At 43.6% G+C, this 25,076-nt stretch overlaps 1 long non-coding RNA gene across 12 annotated transcripts in view; it reads left to right on the top strand.

Moving 5' to 3' along the window:
• LOC142428465 (uncharacterized) overlaps window positions 1-25,076 on the top strand; it is a 460,410-nt gene that overhangs the window by 236,569 nt on the left and 198,765 nt on the right. For all 12 annotated transcript variants that reach the window (XR_012780395.1, XR_012780394.1, XR_012780391.1 and 9 more), the window contains one exon: window positions 22,195-22,464. This is a non-coding gene — a long non-coding RNA (uncharacterized LOC142428465). The remainder of the gene's footprint in view (window positions 1-22,194; window positions 22,465-25,076) is intronic.

Here is a 25,076-nt window from a genome sequence, read left to right as displayed (position 1 = left end):
ACTGAGCCCACCCAACCCACTGAGCCCATCCAACTCACTGAGCCCACCCAACCCACTGAGCCCATCCAACCCACTGAGCCCACCCAACCCACTGAGCCCACCCAACCCACTGAGCCCATCCAACCCACTGAGCCCATCCAACCCACTGAGCCCACCCAACCCACTGAGCCCACCCAACCCACTGAGCCCATCCAACCCACTGAGCCCACCCAACCCACTGAGCCCATCCAAACCACTGAGCCCATCCAAACCACTGAGGATCTTCTCTTTTCTGCCTCAATGACACTTTCCCAAGCCCGATGTCTTTCTTTGGGGACTGGTTGTTCCTCCCGGTGAAATGCCCAAAGTCCTTGAGATGGAGTCTCATAACCACTCCTAAGAAGCATTCTGCCTGTTCTTCTTTCTAGACATTTTGTGTTTGCCTCTGACAGACCATGGCACGTGCGATATTTCCCGACATTGTAGCTCAAACACATCAGTTCTTCTCCAGCCTTCTGTATTCACTGCCCAGGGTCTGTGTAGGAGAAGACTGAAAGTATTGTAGCTTGGATTAGGCACAGCCCAGTCCTTACCCTAGTGCTCAGAATGTGCTTTAACACATTCAAGAGTCTTTTGCAATACATTTGTCACATGCAATATATTGGTTTTTTCTTCTTGATTTGCTCCTTCCATGAACATTGATTATGGATTCAAATCTCAGACACCTTTGATCTTTCTTCATTAATTATGATGTTATTTATGAGTCCAGTTATGAGAATTTTTGTTTTCTTGATATGAAGTTGGAGCTCGTACTGAAGGCTGCAATCTTTGATCATCATCAGTGAATCTTTCAAGTTTGCTTTTCTCTGAGCCAGCAATCCTGATGCTGTGTGCTTCTTCATCTAGTCTAGTTTCTTGGATTATCTCACCAACAGACAGGCTGAATAGCTATCATAGAAGGGGACAACTCTTACACACATCTTTACTGATTTTAAACCCTTCTTTTATTTGAACAACTCCCTTAGGTCTATGTACAGTTTCCAGGTGAGCACAATTAAGTGTTCTTGAATTCCCCTTTGTTCTCAATGGTTCCCATGGTTTGTTATGAACCACACAGTTGAATGCTTCGTCATGGTCCATAAAGACACAAGTATATATCTTTTAGACATTCTTTATTTTCTGTCAAGAGTCATCAGATGTCAGGAATGATAATCCCTCATCCCATGTCCTCTTTTGAATCATGCTTGAACTTCTGGGAGTTCCACATCTGATACTCCATAAATCCTGTGAGCTCTACTTTGAGATGTATTCAGCATCTGATTTCTGCTTCCTGTCTCTATGGTCGCCATTCCTGGACAGCCTGGTCTCGGCCACTCTCCAGTTCTACAGAGCAGCTGGAGTGTCCCTTATGGAAAACAAATGAAATGACGTCACCCTCTGCTCTTTCCTACTCCCTGGATGGCAGGAAGGAGCGGCTAAGCTCTCAACTAATAACTACATAAACTTAGGTGTTTGGAGTTTAGAAGCACTCAGAGGCACCTAAGCAGAGAGCACTGGTGATCTGTTTCAGAAAGGGCAGAGCCTCGAACCTAACTCCTTGTGGGGCAGGTCTGCTCTGCCACCACGGATCAGAATTGCCTCTTTGGAGACACTTTTATTGGCATGGGTTCTTCTTGGTCCTCTCCTCCAGCAGAGATATATGATAGTGACACAGAGCAAGGAGTCTAATTGTTTGTGCCATTTTCCCTAGGTCTCTCCTTGGAACCAGGTACCTTCTGCTGAGTATCGTATAACTGTGTCTCCCACAGGTTAGGACTTTCAGTCCAACCCTGAAAGCATTGCTGTGTAGATAATTCTGACTCACAGTAACCCTACAAGATAGAATAGAATTGCTCTATAGTGTTTCCAAGGAGTCTTGGTGGCATAGTATTTATGAATTGGGCTTTGATCTGCAAAGTTAGTAGTTCAAAACCACCAGCTACTCCGAGGGAAAAAAAGTTCTACTTCTACTCCATTAAGAGTTAACATCCTAGAAAACTCACAGGGGCAGCTCTACTCTGTCCTATAAGCTTACTACTTATTGGAATAGGCTTGATGGCAGTGAGTTTGTTTGTTTCCAATAAGGTTTCCAATGCTGTACTTTTAATTAAGAGAAGCAGACTGCCACATCTTTCTCTTGTGAAGTTGCTGGTGGTGGCTTTGAACCACCAACCTCCATGTTAACAGCCAAGTGCCGAGGCATTGCCGCCCCAGGGCTCCCCAATGCATGAGACATTACTATGCAAAAGCATGACCTTGCCTAACTTGAATATTCTTTATCACCAAAGAAAGATTAAGTTATATTCATTACAAAGAAAAATGGGCTAATTAATGCATTACCTAAAGATTCTAATGATAACCACACAAAGGTTTTCTGGTTTGTTATTCTGCAGGATTTAATTGGATGATCTCTATTGTCCCTTCTGACGATTAAGATTCTTTGATTCTATTTTTTTTTTTTTTAACCAGAACGCTTGCACCATGGCGGATTTTCTGGCTAACCTTGAGTGAACCCAGAAATGATGCTGATCAAAATATCTCATTTGAGGTATTTTTAACTTTATAGAACCGTAGTTATTGCCTCTACTGCAAGTAGTTCCTCAGACTCACAGTGGGGTGGAAGGTGTTGTTACTTGGTGTTACGTGTGTGTGTGTGTATTACTCGTGCGTGCACACTCGCATGTACAAACCAGTAAAGGATGTTGTTGCTCTCGAGAGCTTTGTCCACATGCATCTTTTTATTTCATTCTTTGCATTTCCATGTGGCATGCTTTGAAGTAGACCAGCATCTTTTTCAGTACTTTATATCTACCCATGTTTCTTTCTTGTCTTAAAAAAAACACACGTTCCCACCTCAGACAGTAATTATTAAAGTCGCAGGATCTGCCAGACAAACACAACTCAGTAGTGGTATTTGAGCAACAAATCAATGAGCAAATATTGATGCAATACACATGCCGCATGAGCCTGACACCATCTGGGCTTCTGTACATGATTTATATGGGAAGACAGGGACTGCTGCAGCCTTTAAATGACATGAAACTCTAATTAATGGGAAGCTATGAAGAACACGCAGACAATTCCAACCCAAACTCTTAGGAGCCATTTCCACAGTATCTGAGGCATTTGTACCATGATTTCTTTGTTCACCGAGCATTAGCATTTGCCGAATGCTGTTCCCACGCTGCAAAGGGTGTGGAAGACTGGGGCACAGGGGAATGGGTTTCAGGCCCATCCATTAGGAGCTTACAGAGCAGAGTTTAGTGCATTTGACCAGATAGTAAACAAGAAGAACCGATCACCTCCCATCCTCCAGAAGCGAGGAGTGAGAAAATTCTGTAGACCATGTCAAGGCAACGTGCCCGATACTGACTGCTCTATCAACAGTTACTGGAAGCGAGTGGAGTTGTCTGTGGGTTATAAGAAAATGTGGTGTGAGCCATTTGCCATTGACTGCTAATCTAAAGGGTAGCAATTAAAACCTACCCAGTGGCTGCTTGGAAGCCAGGCATGATCAAGTGCTCAAATAAATATTACAGCCAAGGAAAACCTTAGCGTAGCTGTATTCTGTAATAGAAGGGGTTGTTACAAGTCGAATTGAGTCTGTTGTGGATTTGGTTTGGTTTGGTTTGGTGTCTAGACTGGGAGGAAGGGCATTGTGTATGTACTTCCATGTGTCGATGTTGAGCAGTATAGGGAAGAGAGAATCATACTGGAACTGGGAATTCTTTATAGTCTCGGTTCTGTTTCCATCCTGTGTCCTTTCTTAGCGATCATGTAACCTAGTGAGAATGAACATGGGTATTGGCGGTGGTGCTCAGAGTCCTGGTTTTAAGTGTGACATTGCAACTTACCATCTGTGTGAACACGGGCAAATAATACAAACTCCTTGAGCCTCCACTTAGACGACTCTAGAGGACAAGGGATATGATATTCCAACCTCTGTATGTCACAAATCACTCGACAAATCAAATGAGACAAAGTGTGTATAAAATGAAAGCCTTTGGGAATTCTAAATAACATAGTATTTATGATTATTGCAATGATTTATGAAATGATTCATAAATCATTATTTAGGAAATGTGGTGAAAATTTGTTTTCACGAACCACCCCCTTACCCATACACCACACCTGGCTTTCAGATTTGGAAGATAATTATGGCTACCGCTAAAGAACAGGTTGTAGGTTGTAGGCTTAGGGGTGTTGGGTACCATTGAGTTGATTGAGATTCAGCGACCCATGTGATGGAGCGCAAATGCTTCACAGCAAATGACAATTGGGTAATCAGTGCTCCAACAGAAGAGTCATTGGGATACGAGTCGGGCGTAGGGGGCTTAGAGGAAGGTAGCTAGGAAGAATTCACAGAGATGATGGTAATGTTTGAGAAGAAACGTACAATGTTCTCATCTTCAAGGGAGGTGTGTTAGTGAGTGGTTAGCCCCCCATGCAGTGCTCATTTTCACGAGAGAATTTAAAGATGATAATGACTGTGATTACGAATCTGGTGTAATATCACTAAGCAGGGGACACGTCTACCGTGAAGAGTGTGGTAGGCGGCCCCGTCCTCAGCTGCCGCCACACGGCTCCCCTCATGTGCCTCTCAAGGGGTGCGGTTTAGCTGTCGGAGATTCCGGAGCCCCACAGACCCTTGTGCCCGTGCAAGTGCAGTCTTCTGCTTTGGTAACGCTAATTCTACACATGTGTTCTTGAAAAAGTTACAGGAAAAGTCTGAACTCTGAAGACACACATAACTCATGTGAAAAAGAAAACATGTGTTCTATAACTCCCAGGGGTTTAGAAAGGCTTTCTTCTTCTTTTCAAGTAACACGATTTCTTAAGAAACCGGTCTTGTCCTAAAAACCGAGACTTTCTTGGGTTGCCCTCTTGTACCATCATAGAGTAGTTTTGGGCCTTTTGGTTTTTTATAAATGACTGATTATTTCATTCGTTCAAAACATAATTTTTCCCCAAATTGATATTTAGTTCTACCATATTCCTTTTGAATAGTCCCTGTTTTGACCTACCGTCCAACTGCTCCTCAAAATTCACCACTCAGTATTCATAATTTTCTACTGTATTTCTAGCGTTTCAATTTTTTGACTTAAAATAATATTGCCCAGTTTGCCAGCTAGTAATGAATGAGGGGAGAAACTAGTTTCAACAAACTATCTGAAATAAACCAACAGAAAATTAGTTCAAAAAGCTCTGAATTATGTGGGATACATTTTTATTCGTGGGGCAATTACTTATCAAGTGGTGTCTAATGCCGTGTGGCTATCCATACCACCAAAGTAGCTTATTTATCCAGCAGTACCTACTACCCCATTGCTTTTGTTTTAAAAGAGTAAATCATAATAGCCTGTGAGCATTCCATTATGTTGAGGCTAGAACCCAAAGGGGAACATCTGTGAGGTTAAACAGTTGAGAATGTACATTCAGAAAACAAACGAAATGAAAAACGTTAACAGAGGCTGGTGGGCAACACACAGGCTTTATGTGAAGGTGACAAAGAACAAAACCGTGCTGTAATGCAACCTTCTGGTGTGGGGGTATTATGGGGAATTCAATAAAAAGTATTGCTGTGGTTACGTACAGTTGAGTCCTAGTGACCCCTTTGTACAAGGAAACAACTGGGCAAAGCTTGAGCCCAGTATTACAGCCATTGTTTCCATTCATTTCCTCTAGTGTCTTCTTTCTCTTGGCACCTCTACTTTACCAAATCAAGTTCTTTTACAGGGACAAGTCCTTCCTGACACATGGCCAAGGTAGGCAAGGTGAAGTCCCACTGTCCTTCTCTGAAAGGTGCCCGCTGGCTGTGTTCTTTTGGCCTTCCACGATGTATCCCATATTGTTCAGCGGTACCATAATACAAGCACATCAAGTCTTCTTAGGTCTGCTTTAGTCGTCGTTCAGCGTTCACATGAATCGGAGGTGATTGCAAAGAGGATGACCAGGGCCTGGGCTAGATACACTTTACTCCTCAAAGTGACATCTGTGCTTTTTAACATTTTAAAGAGGTTCTGGGCAGAGCTGTGCCCAACAGAGCCGTTACATGCTTGACTGCTGCTTTCATGGGCATTGATTGTGGATCCGAGGAAAATGAAATCCTCGGCAAAGCTGATCTTTCCATCGCGTTCCATGATGTTGATGATTGGTCCGAATTTATTTTTTGTCTCACCAAGTTTTATTTTTTTTACTGGAGTTACATTGATTTAAATTAATTAATTAGAGTGAACTGACACTTGTGGCACCTGAAAGCGTTCTTCTTGATATTTTCATCTTCTCTTTCTTTCCCTTTGTTAATTTGCTAGTAGTTTGTCAATGTTTTACATCTCTAAAAAAAACAGATAATTGTGTTAGGCTAGGTTGTCTAGAGAAATAAAATTATTGACACTCATATATGTATAAGAAAGAACTTTATATCATTATGTAATTTTATATCAAGAAAATATCCCAGCCCAGTCCAGCTCAAGTCCATGGGTACAATGATGCTCGCTGGGGCCCTCTTCAGACAGAGCTGAAGGACGGTGACACAGAAAGATGACGTGACATGTGGGGAGGTCATAGGTCAGTGAGTGCAGAAGTACATGGATCCAAGGTCAGTGGGGTCATGGAAGAAAACTGACAGCTTTCCAAGTTGGTGGCCTGCAAGGGGCTGCCCCTAGAGGCAATCATTGAGTCCCAGCAAGCAGCAAGGCCAAGGGCCAGGGAGAGGAAGAGGATTTCTCACTGTCTTTCTTGTAGGAAGGCCACACCCCCCGAGGAGGCATCATCAGGCTGTGACCTAACTGGCCATTTGGACTCCAGCCCTACACATTCACACAGAGCCAAGTTGACATAAAATCTAACCGCCACCATGATACAACAAAACAAAACAAAAGAGAAAAACAGTTGCCGTAGAACAGCCACATGGAACTACCAGAAACTCAAGCCAGATTCAGAAGAGGACATACAATAAAGGATGCCATTGCTGATGTTAGATAGATCTTGACCGAACCTGGAGGAGTCCAGAAAGATGCTTACTTGTGTGTTATTAACTCTGAGATGGAACTTGGCTGCATGGATCAAAACAAATTATGGATGAGATACCATAAGTTTCTACTTTTGTGGTATTGGACTACTTATTTAATCATGTTGGGCCTCAATTTCCAGGTCTGTAAATGGGGATGAGATTAGTAATTACTACTTGAGGAAATCACAGGAGTTGATTTCATTACATGAAGTAGATTCTTGTTTCCCTTATACTACATAGATTTTTACAAGATCAAGACCTAAAGCAAGAGACAATAATAATACTGTCATGGTAATTTAGAAGACCCAACAGTGAGTTCCAGTTTAGGGGCTAGATCTATATTTTATTTTCTTTAAAGAAAAACTATTTTTTTACTTTTCGTTTCTTTTGTCTTCTGCTTATCATGGGTGAGTCCTGGCTGTTCCAAGTCTAGGTGCAAGAATGGGCCATGTAGGAGATCCAGGTGACTGTCCTGAAGGACCCCATGAGCTGAGCTCAGAGAACTGAAAGATGTTTTTCTGCTTGCCCTCAGCTGGAGCATCCTCTGGAGGCCTCTGTGTTGGTTGCCTAACTTTCCACTGCAGAAGGGAAGGGCCTACTTTCAGTTTCTTTTCAAACTCAATTAGCTGAAAGCATTTCAGTTTTGTTTCCCATTGCGTTGGACTATAAAAACGTTTTCACTTGATAACCTTTTTTTTCTCATGTCATAGTGTGTCAGTCAGGGTTCTCTAGAGGAACCAAACCAGGACACTTATGATTTTATATATCTATATCTGCATAGTTTTATCAAGAAGGACTATAACAACTAATTAGTCCAAACAGCAGTACGGATGGTTCAGTTCAACTCACTTCTGTGGAACAGTTAATATACCGGAAGTCCTTCAACTCACTAGAGCTGCTGGGTCCAAGGTCAAGGAAGCATACAGCAGAGTCCTCCCTCGAGCAAGGCAAGAAGTTTTCCCACAGGCAGCAAGAAGCAGGGTGGGTCAACAGCAGTCAATAGTTCGAGAACTTAGTGAAGCAGGCCCGATTGGGATTTCGAATGCAAACAATGCAAGGCAACAGGATCTACCAGACTCACCAGCAGTGTGGTGAAGCAGGTCTCAAAAGAGCCTCGAGCTCTAGTAACATGATACATGGTCCACAGGTAGTGTAGCTCACAGGTTGAGGCAGAGAACTAGCTAAAGCAGCAGCATGCTCCAACACTTTCCAAACACCAGAGAGCAAGAGAGAGGGGAGCAGCCTTGTAGAGTCATTTACCACTTTGCCCTCTAATCAAACTGGGACCTGATTCATCCCACATGTTCCTATTGGCCAGGTTGGCATAATAGACCTAACTGTCACAGATAGCATGAGTAAACAGACATTTCCAGGTAGATGAAGAAGGATTGTGGCAGTTCTGCTGTGGCTTAACTGGAAGACCTAGGTTCATCTGCCAACCGATTCATGATTCACTTCCTGGTTCCCTCCAGCTTTGGGTCTTTCATTCTAACGCCATTTCTGCTCCAGGAGAGACTCAGTAAAAGGAATGGAAGTCCTTGCTGTGTCCTGCAATTGGTCGCCTTTACTGGTCTTTAAGAAGCATCGTTATTTTGAAACCTGTTGCTATCAGTTGACTTCAGCTCATGGGACCCATTATACAAAGGCTTTTCCTGGTTTGGTTTTTAAAAATTATTCTGATACAATATATAGAACAAAGGTATAATATAACCCATTTTAAGACATCAATGACCTTCTCTATGCTGCCATATCAGCATCACCATCTATTACCCAAAGGCTTTTTCATCCCCCCAAAGTAACAACTCCCTATTGCTCTTACTCCCCATGGGCGCCCAGGTGAGCATCGATCTAGTTGGTGTCTATATGCATTTGCTGGTTGTAGATATATTATATCAGCAGAAACACACAGTATTTGTCCTTTTGTGACTGACTGATTTCGCTCAACAGAATTTTTCAGAGTCCCTGCGTGTGTGAGTAAGTATAGGGATGTCTCCTTATGGCGGCATCCGATCCCACTGTAGGTATGGACCCCCTTTTGTTTAGCCATTCCGTTATTTCTCCCTTTGGTATTGTGAATCGCCCCGCAGTGAGCACGGATCTACACGCGTCTGTCTGCGTCCCAGCTTTCAAAGCTTTTGGAAGTGTCCAGGTGTTTTGACTGTGTGTATGCCATGGCCATGCCGGAAGCATGGAGGGTTGGGGCTTTCATTTCTAGGTAAAGAAGAAAAATAGAGAGAGAGAAAAATATTTGAACCTAAGCAAGCTTATTCAATAGATGCTTCTCTCTCTACGGAACTTTGTTTCCAACAGGTTGCTGGTCTCATGATGAGCTTCTCTGGCCCCCATTTAAACTTCCTGAGAACATGCCCATGGTCTCCCATGTCCATGCTCCTTGCTGAGGGACTGCTGCTACAGCTTCAGGTGTCATTATTTTCCTCATGATCTTTTGCCGTTTGCCATGTCCTAACTCTTTGGACAATGATTTCATAGCATTTCTTCCACCAGAGAGTTAAATGCACAGAATGTGACCGAAAACGCAAAGCCCAAGCAAACAAACAAACAAAGCATATTACTACTGAGCTGGTTTTCACCCACGGCAGCACCATGTGTTATGAGTATTGGTTGTTTAGTAGGGTTTGCTTTGATGTGATTTCTGTGCAAACAGTTTGCCAGGCTACCATTGCCTGGGCCTTCTGGATGGACTGGAACCACCAAATATTGGTTAGAAAGCCAAAAGGATAAAAGCTAACCCAACCCACTGCGGTCAAGTTCTTCCTGACTCACAGTGACCCTCTACACGATAGGTGTTCTGAGATTGTACCTCTTTCTGCCCTGGACTGGCTGGTGGATTTGAACCATCAACCTTGTGGCTAGCAGTCCCACTACCAGAGCTTCTTTGGGGGAGAAGCCAAGCACATACTGTGTCTTCCAGGGACGTCTCATGAATGACCATTGGATGAATTAAGGTCAGGATACCAATACTGGTCTCCTTGACTCTAAAGTGTAGCCTCCTCTGAGTCTCTGCCCCATTCTCTGGGCAAAACGGAAGCTCCCTGGGCTGAAGGGGAAGCATTTCACGTGGGAACCGGGACCTGTGTTTCGGACAGCTGAATGACATTGTTAGGACATGACTTAGGTATTTGTTTTCTGGAATTGGGCAGGTTTCTACTGATAGGGAGCATACTCTTGTGATTTCCATATTAAAAGCTTAAATGCTATTTGGGTGGGAATGAAGCACCAGGTGTGGTGTGAACTGATGCTCACCATGTTTTCTATCACCTCACACTGAAGGCCAGTATTCCAGTGTTTGGGTAGACATTGAAAGTTGGTCTGAAATCTAAGTCCAAGTGATAGTTTTCTTCTCCAAAATCACCACTTGTGAGAAACAACTGGTCCTGGTGTACGAAGCCTAGCGTCCGAGGCATGGGGGTGGTTGCCTTTCCCAAACAACTGTGTGCTTTTTGGAGGTAAAGTGGTCAACACTTGCCCTCAATGCAGACCATGTTCATGGGGAGATTTCAAAAGTTGCATTTTATGGGCTTTTATTGAAGGCAGAAATTGTTCCTTCTTATTCGTGACATTGCATGGAGGAGGGGAGGGACCACACAATGAAGTGGGAGAGCGGGTACAAGTACGGAGAAGATTCCAGTGGCTGTAGACCAAGCGAAGCATCAGACAGAGGACAGTTGGCAAGTGCCCAGGGCCCATGGAGAAGGAGGTCAGGACTCTAAGCAAGACCAGGAAAATAGCCTTGCCTCTTTCTTACCCAGTGGATGCCTGCTGGTTTTACCTGACCGACAGAGCATATGATTAGAAAATGAGTCATGAGAAACCACCTATTGCTGGAAGCTGTCTCCACATTTTTAGTGTTAAAATGGACTCGAGTTCTGGCTTTTCCGGGAGACGCTTCCTGGATGTAGGATATTTTTTGGGTGGCCTCAGGTTCACACTGGATTATTGACTTTTCTGGCTAAGTGGTGTTTTTCTTATTTTTAATTTTTTTCAGTGTTTTTATTTATGAGAATTTTCCCCTTCTGTTTGTCACTCTCATCATGGTTTACCTCTTCAACCAATTGTTTTCCTTGGGACTTGCTGGCTGGATTGCCCTATGAAACAAGTCAAGAGAATGGTAAGACGTTAATGGGTAGATGTTGTAGTGGTTGTGGGCTCGGCTGAGGTCTGAATGGTCAGCAGTTGGAAACTAGCAGCTCCTCCATAGAAAGACTGGACTTTCGACTCCTGTAAACATTTACAGTCTCAGCAACCCACAGGGGGTCGCTATGAGTCAGCATTGATAGTGTTGAGTTTGCTATTTGGTATTTTATCATTAGGAGTTCATGGAGAGGATTTGAAAAGGTGTGAATAGGTAGGGATTTGATAGTGAGATACTGAACAACCGTGGGGATTCTTCTGTTCTCACAGAAGCTTAGGAAAAGATTGTTTGGGGACAGTAATGCCTCTTGGTGCTCCTGAAAACGTGTTGATATGAGCCAGGGTGTGTGGTCTGCAGAGAGAGTGAATTATTTAATGTGGCTATTTGGGCCAAGTCTCCAACTCCCACTTAAAGACCGTTCCTTGAAGGAGTCTCATAAGAAAGAAGGGAAAGATCCTGATAGGTTATAACCTGTGAGTCGTTGTGGGCAGGATTCCCTGGAGTGCTATTCTGCTGTGTGAAAAAAAAAAAGAGCCCTCTGAAAATAAAGAGGAGCCAGGAGTGGCACGCACCGTCTGGACCCAAGATCCGTGTACCTTGAACTTCCTGGATCCAGAATGCAGCGGTGACATCAAAGGAGCAGCAGCAGAACCAGGAGCCAGAACATGCAACAGAGTGATAGGTACACTTACCAACCCACAGAGCAAGTGAAGCCCCATGCTTTGTGCAGCAGGTGGCTTATGGAGTAGGATGCTTCTGGACGCTCAATTCAGGGAGCTGGGTTTGCTGACCCTCAGAGCCTGAGCTGAATGCCTTCGGTTTGAGACTTCCAGTGGAATGGTCTGCCCCCTGAGTTTTTATTTAACAGGCTTGAAAGAACTTTGTAACGTGCCCTAATAAGTCTCCTGAGCATTTCTCCGGGACATGATCACTTGTAAACTTCCTTAATAAACCTTTAACCATGAATTTTGTATGTGTAGCCATTACAGTGGATATTAGAACCCAGAAAAGTAAAATCAATCAAAAGCAAAACCATCACTGCTATTAAGTCCATTCGGACCCATGATGACCCTATAGGATAAGGTGGAACTGCTCTGTGGTTTTCTAAGACTGGAACCCTTGGGCTGGAGTGGTTGGGGGTGGGACAGGGTGGAGGGTGGTAGAACTGCTAACCTTCCAACCCACCATCCAACCCATTATGCCATCAGTCCTCCTACTAGAGAAGTAAAAATAGAGAACATTACACAGTATATGATCTTTGTCAATTTGAAGATTAAGAGTGGAGGGGTAGAGTCTAGTCTGTCAACCAGGTCATAGCTAATGAGGCCTCTGTGTGGGCTTGGCCTTCTCCTGAGAATTCTGAGAACTCTGGATTTTCCGCCTTGGAGGAAGGAGAATCTCTCTCTCAACTCATTCCCTGAGAGGTGCGCTACTGACAAGACACATGGTACTATGCTGGTAGATCCCTTGCCCTGGGAACTGGAGAAGCCACGTGGAGACCCCTGCCAGCACTGAGATAGATGCTTACCACGCCACTGGATCCAAAGACTTTCTACCCACTGATCTGTGATTGTCCTTCATTTGGTGTCATTGCATGTGTTTCGTGAGTCTGAAGAGGACTTTATAGATTGGTATCAGACATATGGTCTAATATCAGACTTATGGCCTTGGACTGGACTGCGTTGGAATGCTTTCTTAATGTACAATTACCCTTTATATAAAGCTGTCTCTTATACACATATGAGTCTCTATGGATTTGTTTTTCTACCCAGATGAGGTAGTTAGTTTATTGTGCCTACCTGGCCAGTAAACACATGTGGGGTTAATTGAAGGGGGGAGGGATAAATGGCTCAATGAACCTCACCTTTCGAATTCTTGGGTCTCTTTCCTTGTGGGGGCCAGACCAGGGTGCAGTTGCCTTAGCCAGTTCCCTGCTTCAGCTGGCAAGGCTCTCTCCCTGCAAGACATCTTTGAGGAGAAGCCACATGGACCTACCCTGATGCAGCCCTGGGTGCAAGAGCAGGCGTGTGGAGACCCCTGCCAGCGCTGAGATGTTTACACATTCACTGATTCGGCTTTTCTCCTGCAGTCAGCATTATTGCATGTGCTTTGTGAGATGGAGGAGGACTTTGTGGATTGGTGTCAGACATATGGGCTAATGGGTTAATGTTGGATTTGTAGGCTTGGGCAGCACCGGGTTGGGATGTTTTCTTGATGCGAACTTAACCTTCATATAAAACTCTGTCTTATACATGAGTTTCTGTGGATCTGTTTCTTTAAAGTGCCCAGAGTAACACACAGTGCCTATACTCACTGCCTTAGAGTTGAAGCCCATTCATAAGGACCCTATAGGACAGAGTAGAACTGCTGCTGTGGGTTTCTGAGATTGTTACTGTTTATGAGACTAGAAAGTCCTTTCTTTCTTCAAAGGAATGAATGACAAAGTGGTTTCAAGCTGCTGATTTTGCTATCACAGCCTTAACCACTCTGCCATCAGGGCTCATCCATGGGTGTGCACCAAGTGAACCCGTTTTGTAGTGCTGTGATTGAGTGCCTTTGAATCGGCACCATGCCAATTTTCAACCAGTGGATTTCCAGTCCCTTTATCCGAGTTTACCTCATCCTGTACACTTAGCAGAAAACATGGTCAGCAACACAGTAACCTGTAGACCTCCAGCGACACAGGGTTCGTGGTTGTACATGACATGCACTGGCCAGGGATGGATAGAAGGGGAGACTTCTGAACCATCTGTGTCCTCTTTGGTCACACAACTGAAATACATTCAATATCGCTGCTGTTGGGTTAAGTTCAGTTGAGTCTGCTCCTACTCATAGAAACCCACTGTATAACCCAAGAAAACACTGCAGGTCCTGCTACGTCCTCACAATTGTTCTTACGTTTGAGCCCATTTTTGCAGCTACTGTGTCTCTCCATCTTGTCAAGAGTCTTCTTGTTAGTCAATGTCCCTCAACTTGGCTTAGCATGTTTATCTCCAGGGACTGGTTTCTCCAGACAACATGTGAATACTACATGAGGCAAAATCATCCTTGCCTTTAAGGAGCACTCTGGCTATACTTCTTCCAGGGCAGATTTATTTCGTTGGGCAGCCCATTGTCCTTTCAATATTCTTCATCTGCACCATCATTTAAATGCATCGATTCTTCTTCGATCTTCCTTACTCAATGTTCAACTTTTACATGCATTGTAGGTGACTGGAAATACCATGGCTTGGGTCAGGTGCAGCTTGGACCTCAAAGTAACATCCTAGCTTGTCAACACATTAAAGAAGTCTCGTGCTGCCGATTTACCAAATGCAATGCATCCTTTGAACTCTTAACTTCTGCTTCCTTGAGCATTGGTGGTGAATCCAAGCATGACGAACTTCTTGGCAATATCAATGTTTTTCTCCACTGATCAAGATGTTATGTGTAGGTCCAGTTTTGAGGACTTTGATTTTCTTTCCATTGAGTTGAAAGCTATACTGAAGACTGCAAATCTTGCTTTTCATCAGCAAGTTCCTCAAGTCCCCTCCTCATTGTCAGTAAGCTAGGTTGTGCAATCTGCATATTGCAGGTTCTAAATAAGCCTTCCTACCATCCTGATGCCACATACTTTATAATCCAGCTTCTCTGATCGTTTGATCAAAATACTTGTTAAGTATGATGAGAATATGCCACCCTGACACATACCATTTCTGAATTTCAACCCTGTGATGTTCCCTTGTTTTGTGTACACAACTGCGTCCCGACAGATCCACGGGAGCACAATGTGGTGTTCGGGACTGACATGTTCTTCTCAAGACTGTCCTTAGTTTTGTTATGATCCACATAGTCAAAAGACTTGGCATTGTCAATAAAACACAAGTCAACAGCTTTCTGTATTTTCTGCCTTCAGCCAAGATCCATGTGACATTAGCAATGATATCCCTTGCTCTAATTATGCTTCTGAATCCAGCCTGAACCTCTGTCAACTCCCCATCAATATACAGCTGAAATCATTTTTGGATGATCTTCAGTAAAATTTTACTTGCATATGATATTGTTAACAACCTTTGATATGCATATGACACAAGCTTGCTTGCTGAAATTGAGGAGGACTTGTAGCAATTGCTGATGAAGATCAAGGATTTCAGTATTTGATATGAAATACAACTCAATCCACAGGCGACCAAAATCCTCACAACTGGACCAATAGGTCCGTGATTGATGGAGAAAAGATTGAGGTTGTGGAGAATTTTGTCTTTTTTGGATCTCTATCCAATGCTCATGCAAATAGCAGTCAAGTAATGAAAAGATGCATTACATTGAGTAAATCTCATGCATAAGACCTCCTCAGAGTATTGAAAAGCAAAGATTTTACTTTGAGGACTAATGTGTTCTTGACCAAAGCCAAGATACTTTCAGTCACCTCATATGCATGTGAAAGCTGGACATTGAATGAGGAAGACTGAAGAAGAATTTATGCACTTGAATTGCGGTGCCGGTGAAGAAGATTGAAAAGTACCATGGGCTGCCAAAGGGCCAAACGAGTCCATCTTGGAAGAAGTATGGCCTGCGTTGTTCTTAGAGGCCAGGATGGCACCACTTGTGTTTTGTATTGTGGGCATGCTGTCCTTGGGAAAGGATGTCATGCTTCGCAAAGTAGAGGGACTTGGAAAAAGAGGAAGGCCCTTGACAAAAATTTCCCTTAGGTTTTATTCCAGTTTCCCCTATACTTTTGAAGTCCCCCATCTATCAACTAGGGACATATCTATGTGGGTTTTCTCAAGATTGGATATCTTATGTTGTATGCAGTTGAATGGATCCCAACTCACACTGATTCTATAGAACACTGTACAACTGTGGAAATTAGGTGGAAAATGTCTAAATTTGATGTGGCAGTTGATAATAAAAATGGAAGAGATTTGAGATATTTAATGAGAATTATTTTATGCTTCCTGTCCCCATTTGAAAAAAACCGGGCTAAGACGTCAGGTTATTATTTTATGGATTATTACATGCGAAGAGGATACTCAAATCATTTCTGGTAGTGTTTCTGTCCTTCAGAAACTTGTGTACGGTCTTGAAGCATTTAAACTCATGATAAAAATGCGTTCAGGAAATAGCTTACTAGAAATTGGGGTTCAATGCTATCCTGTTATCCCACTACAATTCAAGCTGATTCAGACTGAAGGTAACCCTATAGGGCAGACTAGAGCGCCCCACCGGGTACTTCGTGGCTGCGGTTCTCACGGAGGAACCCCATTGCGTCACTTCTCCCCCTCCCAGTTCCTGGGTGATTTTTGACCTTTCGTTAGGGATTGATGGTCTCATCACGGAATCACCAGGGCTCCGCTGAACCATTGTTTAACCCACTTTTTACCTAAAAAGCCAGAAATGTGTATTTTGAAGGTGGCCATCTGTTGAATTGTCTAGGAATCATTCTAAGTTCTATAAGAAGAGAAATAAGATGGTTGGTTATTGGAATGATAAGAAGGCACAATTCCTTTTTGACTTTTTCAAGATAAAAATCAAGACAAAATTTTGTCTATTCTCCTTCCATAGTACTTTTTGAATCCTCTCAACTGGCCAGGTTCTTTCCCATGGAATGTGGGCCTTTAGTTAGGGTGAGACAGCAAACGGGCAACAACAAATGTTCAGCCATCTTATTGGTGTCAGTCAAGCCTAGCAAACTGGCAAGTTGCAAGAATACACCCGATGCATCAACAAGTTTGCACGAGCCAAGTACCTCATTCCAAACACAGAGAGCAGCAGCTGCTTTTGCCCTGAAGAACAGAGATGCCCTTACTGAATTTCCAATCTGTTATTGCCCCAGGTTGGGAAATTACAGCTGTAAGATTGAACGACTCCAGGCTTCCGGGATAACGAGTTCCCTCTGTGCACTCTTTAGCTCCAAGGACATCTTGTTACCTAACCAACCAGAGAAATAGAGACAGAGTTATGCCATCGGAGAGGAGAGGGCTTCAAAAAGTCTGCGGACAAACTGAATGAAATATAAGGGAATTTTTCCCATGAACTTTTCTGAAGCTCCATCAGACAATTCTTAAGTCACGTACTGTACTGGAAAACTTAAGAAATGTCCAGAATAATTTCCAGAAGAGCTTCCCTTCAATTTGTAAAATTTGCTGATTGGCCACTGTCATACAAAATTCCTAGACCAGTACTTGCCTTGTAATTGGGGTTTAATGTAACCCCATGATACCTCGAGGGTAATGAGAGAATGTGCTGCTTTCTCTCCTCCTTCTTAACACCAAATCCTTTAAGAATCTGAATGTTTTCATCATCTTTCCCTTACTGCCCCCACCCCACTTCCCACAGCTCTTAGCTAGCATTTTGAAACCAGAAATAAGGTTTCTGCCTTGGAAGCTCGTGAATTTCATATAGAAATTAAATATGTTTCCCTTATTAGGGAAGGCTACACTTCCTATGGGAAACATTTCCTGGTAATTCCATACAAGGAGCCTTCTACCTCGCTGGGACGGCAAGTGGCAGCTCTGATTTGGTGTAAGGAGATGGGGAGTCAAGTTGACAGATATATCTTTGTGTGTGTGTGTGTGTGTGTGTGTGTGTGTGTGTGAGAGAGAGAGAGATAGATAGATAGAGAGAGAGAGAGAGAGAGAGAGAGAGAGAGAGAGAGAGAGAGAGAGAGAGATCTTACAGTGTCAATGAGCGCTTCCATGGATAGTTTACTTATACAGAGAAACGGAGCATAACTCTCAGTCCACCATTTCTGAAACCCACAAACTCCTGGGCTGTCATTTTGGTCGCAGATTTGAAGCTCTTTTGGGGTCGGATTTTATGTGGTGGCTGAATGTGCATCCAGTAGGGATGCCTTTTAAAGGCGAGACAAATTTAAGGTTGTAATTTAGTGACATTCTGCTGACTGCAATGTTTGCTCAGCATGACCTCTTCTTATATTGGGTGACGCGAACAGGGCTCAGCTGATCTCCATATGACTTAGCCCTCTTGCAGGCCACCGTCACAATGTGTCACTCTTTCACAGCTAGACAATCAGACACGAATCTGCGGAGATTTAACGGGAAAGCTGGCTGCTAGTAAATGAGTCTTATTTTGGCTTAGGCCTTGTCTCAATTTTAAGTGGGTACACGAAAATCTAGCATTTAACCACTACTTTTAACTCTCTTGCTTTGGATACCAAATATGGTAGAACACTTCAGATGGCCAACCAGACCTTGCCTGACCCAGAATGTGGCTCACTGGTCTTCTAATACAAGTATACAATAAAGTAAAACTTTAGTATTTGCTGCTCTAAGGTAGTAGGCGCTCCTGTAGTTTCTTAAAGATCATTGTTACAAGCCTGATGTGCTTCTCCTTGAGATGTTTTTAGCTGCAACACATCTTCCTTGAATTGGGATTTAAGGGACCCTGGAGCACAGTGCAGGGATAGGTGGCCGTGGGTTTGTCCCTGGCACTTCATGTGTGACAGACATGAGCATGGTATGACATTGTTCTTTGGGTCTACAAATCACATCCTTCCAAGCCCGGTGATAGAGGGCTGTGTACTAAGGTTGGGGTACTTCCATTTGCACGGTTGTAAAGCTGGAGGTAACACAAAACACATGTGTGATTTGGGGAGAGAGCGGGGGATGGAACTTGTCATTTGAAAAGTAATTCATGGCCCTGGTGAGGTTGGAGTAGCCCGGGAACTAATGTTTTCCAGTGGGAAGTGCATAATGTGTATTTCTCTTGTGAAGTCACTTCTCACATTCATGGGCCTCCATCTAGGCATCATATTTTAGTGAACGCAGACTTTGGGGGGGGCGGCGAGCGGAGTGGCTTTTTTTAAACACGTATGTGCAGGTGACGGGATTGGTAGTGTGCTTCCATAACCCAACGAGAAAGTCATAGAAGATGCTTTTGTTTTAATATCATGCTAATGGAGCCTGGAGAATAGATTTCTTTCTCTGTAGAAAGTTGAGCAGACCACAGATCATTTATGTGCAGCCAGAGAGATTTGGCCCTACAATGTAAGCATATAATCTGATTAGAGAGCCCTATAAAATGAATTAAAAAATTAAACACCCTTAAAAGTGTGGTGGTATCATGGAGTCCATTCTTTTTTTAAAAAAAATCTACTTTCAATTACATTACTCAATTGAAATATACCACAGTGAGATTTATTATTTCTTAAATACCTTTATCAGATGCATATACTCACGACTGTCAAAAATGTGTGCTATTCCTTGTCCTACAAATAATTATTCTCCGCCATTTGAGAATCCTGAGGTGGCCATTATGCTGAAAAGCCTTTATAGAAAGCAGCCTGCCCGTCTGCAGCTTGCAAGAGGGTCATAATGTACTACTTCACCCAACTCAAGCTTTCTATCCAAATTTCAGAATGAAATAAAATTAAGGTCAATGAGTCAAATAAAAAAAAAAACATTCTGGAAGAATGAACTCCCGTTAGCCATCTGCTCATCAGCCTCACAAACCTGAGACCCTGGGAGGCTGGTGTTCTGTCCTCAGGCATTGAGCTGCTCTCCAATGTAATGGGACTTGCTGGCAGTGGGGAAGGGCAGCTGGTGGGAGTGGTGCAAACTCCACCGAAAAGTTTAGTCCACAGGAGGTGATTTTCCATCGTCTGGCCTTGTGCTGTTGACTGTTGGCACTTGCTTGGCCAGTGGTCGGCATTGCTTGTCTCCCTGGGCAAGAGACAACTTTTAAGGTGGATGAAAGTACTGAGCGCATGTCTGTTACTGCCCCACTCCCCATCCTTACAAGACAAATGGAAACAAGGAGCTTGTGTGTTGAGCAGGAAAATCCACGCAAAGGAATACAACACTTACACCTCTGAAAACAATGGTTGGGTTGTGGGGTGTTTTTTGATAATCCAATAAAAGAAGGCGCTTTGATTACTGAAAACTTATTCTTTCCCTTCATAATGGGATCAGAGGTTGCTTCATATTGGAAGACAGAGTAACCCCAAGCTTTTTCCTCATGGATTGGTGGTACACGTGTGTGCTTATACATGTATATGTACGCATATGCACACACATATGCTGGTATTTTTTTAGGTGCCATCAAATCAGTTCCAATTCATAGCATGCTACCGTAGGACCAACAGAATGGAACCCTCCTGGCCCAGTGCTGCCCTCACATTGTTCTTCCCTTTAAGCCGTGACGCGATTCAGCCGGTTTGCACCTATTGGGCACACTCATACCTGAAACCTAATTTTTGAGGTGAGTTCAGCGAACTGGCTATTAACATAGCACTTGGCATAAGAGAGCTCTCTAAGCTGGGGGGTTGGACAGCCACCCAATATGGGCACCACACACTTATTTATTTTTGCTCTTTTTCATGTTCATCTGTGTAGCAACACATTGTAAGCACCCATGGCAATATTCAACCTATCCATGGGTATACAACATTAGATGGAACTGTGCTTTTAATATTGATTCACTTCATATGCTTTTGATGGAACACTACACTTTTATTCCCTTGTGCTTGTTACTTCAGTCAACAAGCATACAGCGCACAGGGAAAAATCAGAGGGTGCCACGCTGTCATTCGCTTCAGGTTTTGTGTTACGCTCTAAATTCCCATGAGGTAGTTTGAGTGAATTAGGCAGTTCCTGAAAGCGTGCACAGAGCTAACAATATTGTCAGAGCAAGTGCTATGAATTCCGCAGAAGTGGAAAGGGTTTTTTCAAAGATGAACAGCATATGTTCAGCAGAGAGAAGTCCCCCTTCCTAAGCTATCTGACCCAAGGACTTGTCTCATTGGCCTACCTCTAAAGGAACGGGATCCTAGTCCGACAGTGAAGGATAGTGAAGGATGCAGCACACCGTCAACGAGCTCAGACAGGAAGCAACGAATATGTAAAGTGGAGATAGAAATATCGGAACTAGCAGGTTTTGTTGTTTTTGTCAGATATTATTTAATATTTTTCATGAATATTTTAAAACTTTCTTACAACAATCTAGTTAATGCGGCTCTTTAATTATTCTTATTTTGAGATTAACTGTATGAAATAATGAGCTACTTTTTTGACATATTTTATGATTAAAGTTGTCCTTAGGGCAGTGAACTGGTCGTCAGGTGACTTGAGTCCCACCAGTGTTGCACCCACTGTGTCAGTCCATCTTGGTGAGGGCCTTCCTCGACTTGCCAAACCCGATGGCCTCTTCCAGGGACGTTCCTCTCCTGACATCATGTCCACGGCACGGGAGACAAATCTGCCATCCTTGCCTTTAAGGAGCAGGCTGACCGTACTTCTTCCAAGAGAGATGTGTTGGTTCTTTTGACAGTCCATGGTCCTTTCAACATTCTTGCCTGGCACCAAATTCCAATGCAATATATATATATTGAGAGAGAGAGAGAGAGAGAGAGAGAGAGAGAGAGAGAGAGAGAGACTGGGGCATATGCACGCTCATGCTCACATGCCTAAGTTGGATAAGAAAGTCATTGATAATTTATTTAGTAGGCCAACCTCAAGGTTTTTGGAGTTTGTTGTGGTAAAGAAAATAGATAAAGCAAAACATCTGCCAATCCAACATTCTTTTAGTTAGTGATGATGATATATTTAGATTCTTAACTACTACTATGTAAACTTGGATGAGCTCTTTTATATAATTATATATTTTCAAACATATGATTGTTCAGGGTTTGGCCCCACAGAGTTTATGAGAGAAAAACCAGCCTTACAGTGTGGTCAATTCCACTCATTAAAGTCATGCCCGGGTGACTTCACATGATACCGGTGTTTGGTTTTAATAGAGCTTACAGAGTCCTGAGTCCTGAAATGCTCTGTTTGGACAGCTTTGCTCTAAAAAATTTGCCTCTAGCATGGCTGGTGACACTGAATGAGAATGATATACTTTGCCTGTGATACTTATTTGCGAAGATACACCATTGGTGGGGTGCTGCGTTTGATGTTGCTGTGTTGTTAGGGGCTGTGCCCAATGATGAGTGCCTTTGATGCATGAAGATGGAAGATCCCTCTCTTTGGAATTGGCGTCCCTGAGGACCTTTCTTCTGTCTCTGTTCCAGGTGTGACTCACGGCCGTGCCGTGAAGGACGGCGACTGATCACTTTGGAGGACACGCATGTGTATGGTGAGAAGGACTTAAGTGAAGAACTACAAGATTTACTTCCTTCCTGTTCCAGCAGGAATACCTGCAGGGAGTGAGTCATGGGATAATTTATAACACCACAGGCCCTTCGTCGAGTCCAAACAGGAAGATAAAATCCAGAAGCATACATTCTTTCAGACACTCTGGACATTTCTTTTTTTCCCCCAAGGAGATTCCCATGAAAAAGGTTAGTGGGTCACTATTGGCTAAATCATCTCGCTGTCCTGTGAATGTTCTACATCTTTCCTCTGTGTGCTCTAAACGTTTCGATATCTGTGTCATTGGGACTTCACAGAAGCCTGGCAGCCTGATTGTACGGGTCAGGTTCTCTTTTGCAATACGTATCAATGTTTGCAATTTGATAATACTAACAGTATCAAATGTTAGTGAGGGACCGATGAGTGCATCACCTTTTTCGCGTGTTGGGAGGTGGGCAGAGCTCATCCACCGTGGCTGTGATGGTGGTGTGCTGGAGAATGGATGCGCCCCACTTTGGAATTACCGGTGGTAATTGCTCGTTAGGTGTGATGCTACCTAATGTGATGGACTCATGCGATTTGACATGAGAACTGAATAGCACACATTGATCTTTTGACTTCAAAACTATTCATTTCAGTCGCACTATGGAATGCTTTTGTGGTTGTCAGCAGACTTGTTGTATTAAAAGATCATTAAGCTAAGGTGGGAATTGCCCCGAGCTCTTCCCTCTTTCCCATAATCCCTCAAACAGCCTCATAAGTAACGGATGGTCTTTGGAACTTATCTTTAGGTTCTTGTGAAGCAAATATTGCTGGCCTTGGCATTTTTTGGTATGTGCACAATTCAAGGGGCGCAGTATCTGCACATACCTAAAAGCAGGTGGGCGAGTGGGCAGTCAGATGCAGGGCTCCCTCTTGAGAGTCATCATTCTGAAGTGCCTGAGCAGGAGGCTTGTTTGGGTGCCTTGCGCAGGGAGAAGGCCTTGTAATGCGTGAACCTACAAGCTCACTCCCTCTTGGTCAATGTTTCTGAATCCAAATATCCCTGGCTCAAGACACTGTGTGCCTGCCCTCATAATAAAATACTTTCGAGATCCTAGTCTTGCAATCTACTCCCCATTCCATATTTACAAAGGAGACTATTCACTGAAAAACACTCCCAGTGTTTCCTGGGCCCTCACAGGCACGCGCATGCTCAGAGAGACAGAAGAAGCCCTAGAAGTCAAGCCAGGATAGTTCTGCCTTTGCTAGTTTAGTGTTCCCCCGGGGCTCCATAGCGACGTAAGAATATTTGAGGTTTTTCTTGACTTCTCCCACCCCCCACCCCGCAGGAAATGAATGACTCTATGTCTATAAAAGTGATAAGGTGTCATAGTTAAGAACCTGGGTTCTGGAGCAGACTCAATCAGATGGACGTTGGTTCACCCACTTACAACTAATGTGACTTTACCTCTTGCAAGCTCATTTTCTTCCTGTATAAAGCAGGGCTCGTATTAATCAAGCTAACCAGTAGGTTAGTAGTTAAAGTACACTTAGAGGTACCCAGGAAGAAAGGTCTGGTGACCTGTTTTAGAAATCCAACCATCCAAAACCCTGTGGAGCACAGGCTACCAGCACGCACAGGGGACTCGCCGTGAGCTGAGTGGATTCCATGGTAATAAACAACAACACAGTCTCACTGCCCCCTGCCATTGGGACTCAGAGTGACCCTCTAGGACAGGGTAGAACTGTCCTGTGAGTTTCTGAGACTGTAACTTTTTACAGGAGGGGAGCCTATAGCTAGTCTTTCTCCAGCCCAGTGACGGGTGGTTTCAAACTGCTGACCTCGTGGATCACAGCCCAACATATAACCCCTACTCCGGGTAAAAGAAATGCTCTTTAATTTATCTTTCTCTTAATTAAAGATGGGATAATTGAGGGAATCCTGATGGCACAGAGGTAGAGTGTTTAGCTTCCGACTGCCTTGGGAACGAAAGATGAAGTCGTCGCCCCGTAGAGAGTCGCAGTTTGGGAAGCTGGAGGGCTTCCACTCTGGCCTGTTGATTTACTATTGGTTGGAGCCAATTTGTTGGCAGTGGGCTTAGGGTTATTTGGTATCCAGTTGAGAACCATACTTTAGGGAAGATTTCTTTAATAATTAGCTGTTGCCTCCAAGTTTTGAGGTCTGCTACAACCACAATGAGTAAACGATGAAGTTGATAAGACTTTAGCCCTGGTGTTGTCTGCTAACCACAGTCAGCAGCTCCAAACCGCTTACACTCTGTGAAAGAGTTATAGTCTTGAGGCACATTCATGGGCAGTTCTACCCTGTCTTCTAGGGTCCTAATGAGTCAGCATCGACTCAATGGCAGAGTTCAGTTTGATTGCGAGCTTTAAAAATATACATGTATTTGGGGATTCACGCTTATAGAGCATAAATTCAATTATGAGGAAAACATGTTTTGAAGGAAAATGAGGTGATCATTGATATTGCAAAATTGATTAACAAGTGGTATGTGACTACTAGTTTCAAAGTCGTATTTAGGATTTCCTATCATAGACATATCAGAAATGGGAATATTAGAGCACTAACTTCATTGACTTGTCAGACAGTACTCCTGGTGCTCATTCATCCGTCCATTGTGCGTGGTTTAGTGGAAGAACTGCCCTCTCTGGGGACCGTTGAAGCCTGCGAGGGTTTGGGATGATTGCTCGCTGCTTGTGGTATGTTTTTCACCAAGAAACATGGGCACCACGAGAGTGGGACTCACCCGCCTGCCAGTCGCAGCATTTGTATGGATATTACCTGAACTCGGAAGGGAGCCATGGAGAGGAAGGATTG

This window comes from Tenrec ecaudatus, chromosome 1, assembly GCF_050624435.1.
Source record: "Tenrec ecaudatus isolate mTenEca1 chromosome 1, mTenEca1.hap1, whole genome shotgun sequence".
NCBI classification, from domain to species: domain Eukaryota; kingdom Metazoa; phylum Chordata; class Mammalia; order Afrosoricida; family Tenrecidae; genus Tenrec; species Tenrec ecaudatus.
Note: the sequence above shows the minus strand (reverse complement) of the source record. Positions and strands in the feature narration are given on the sequence as shown.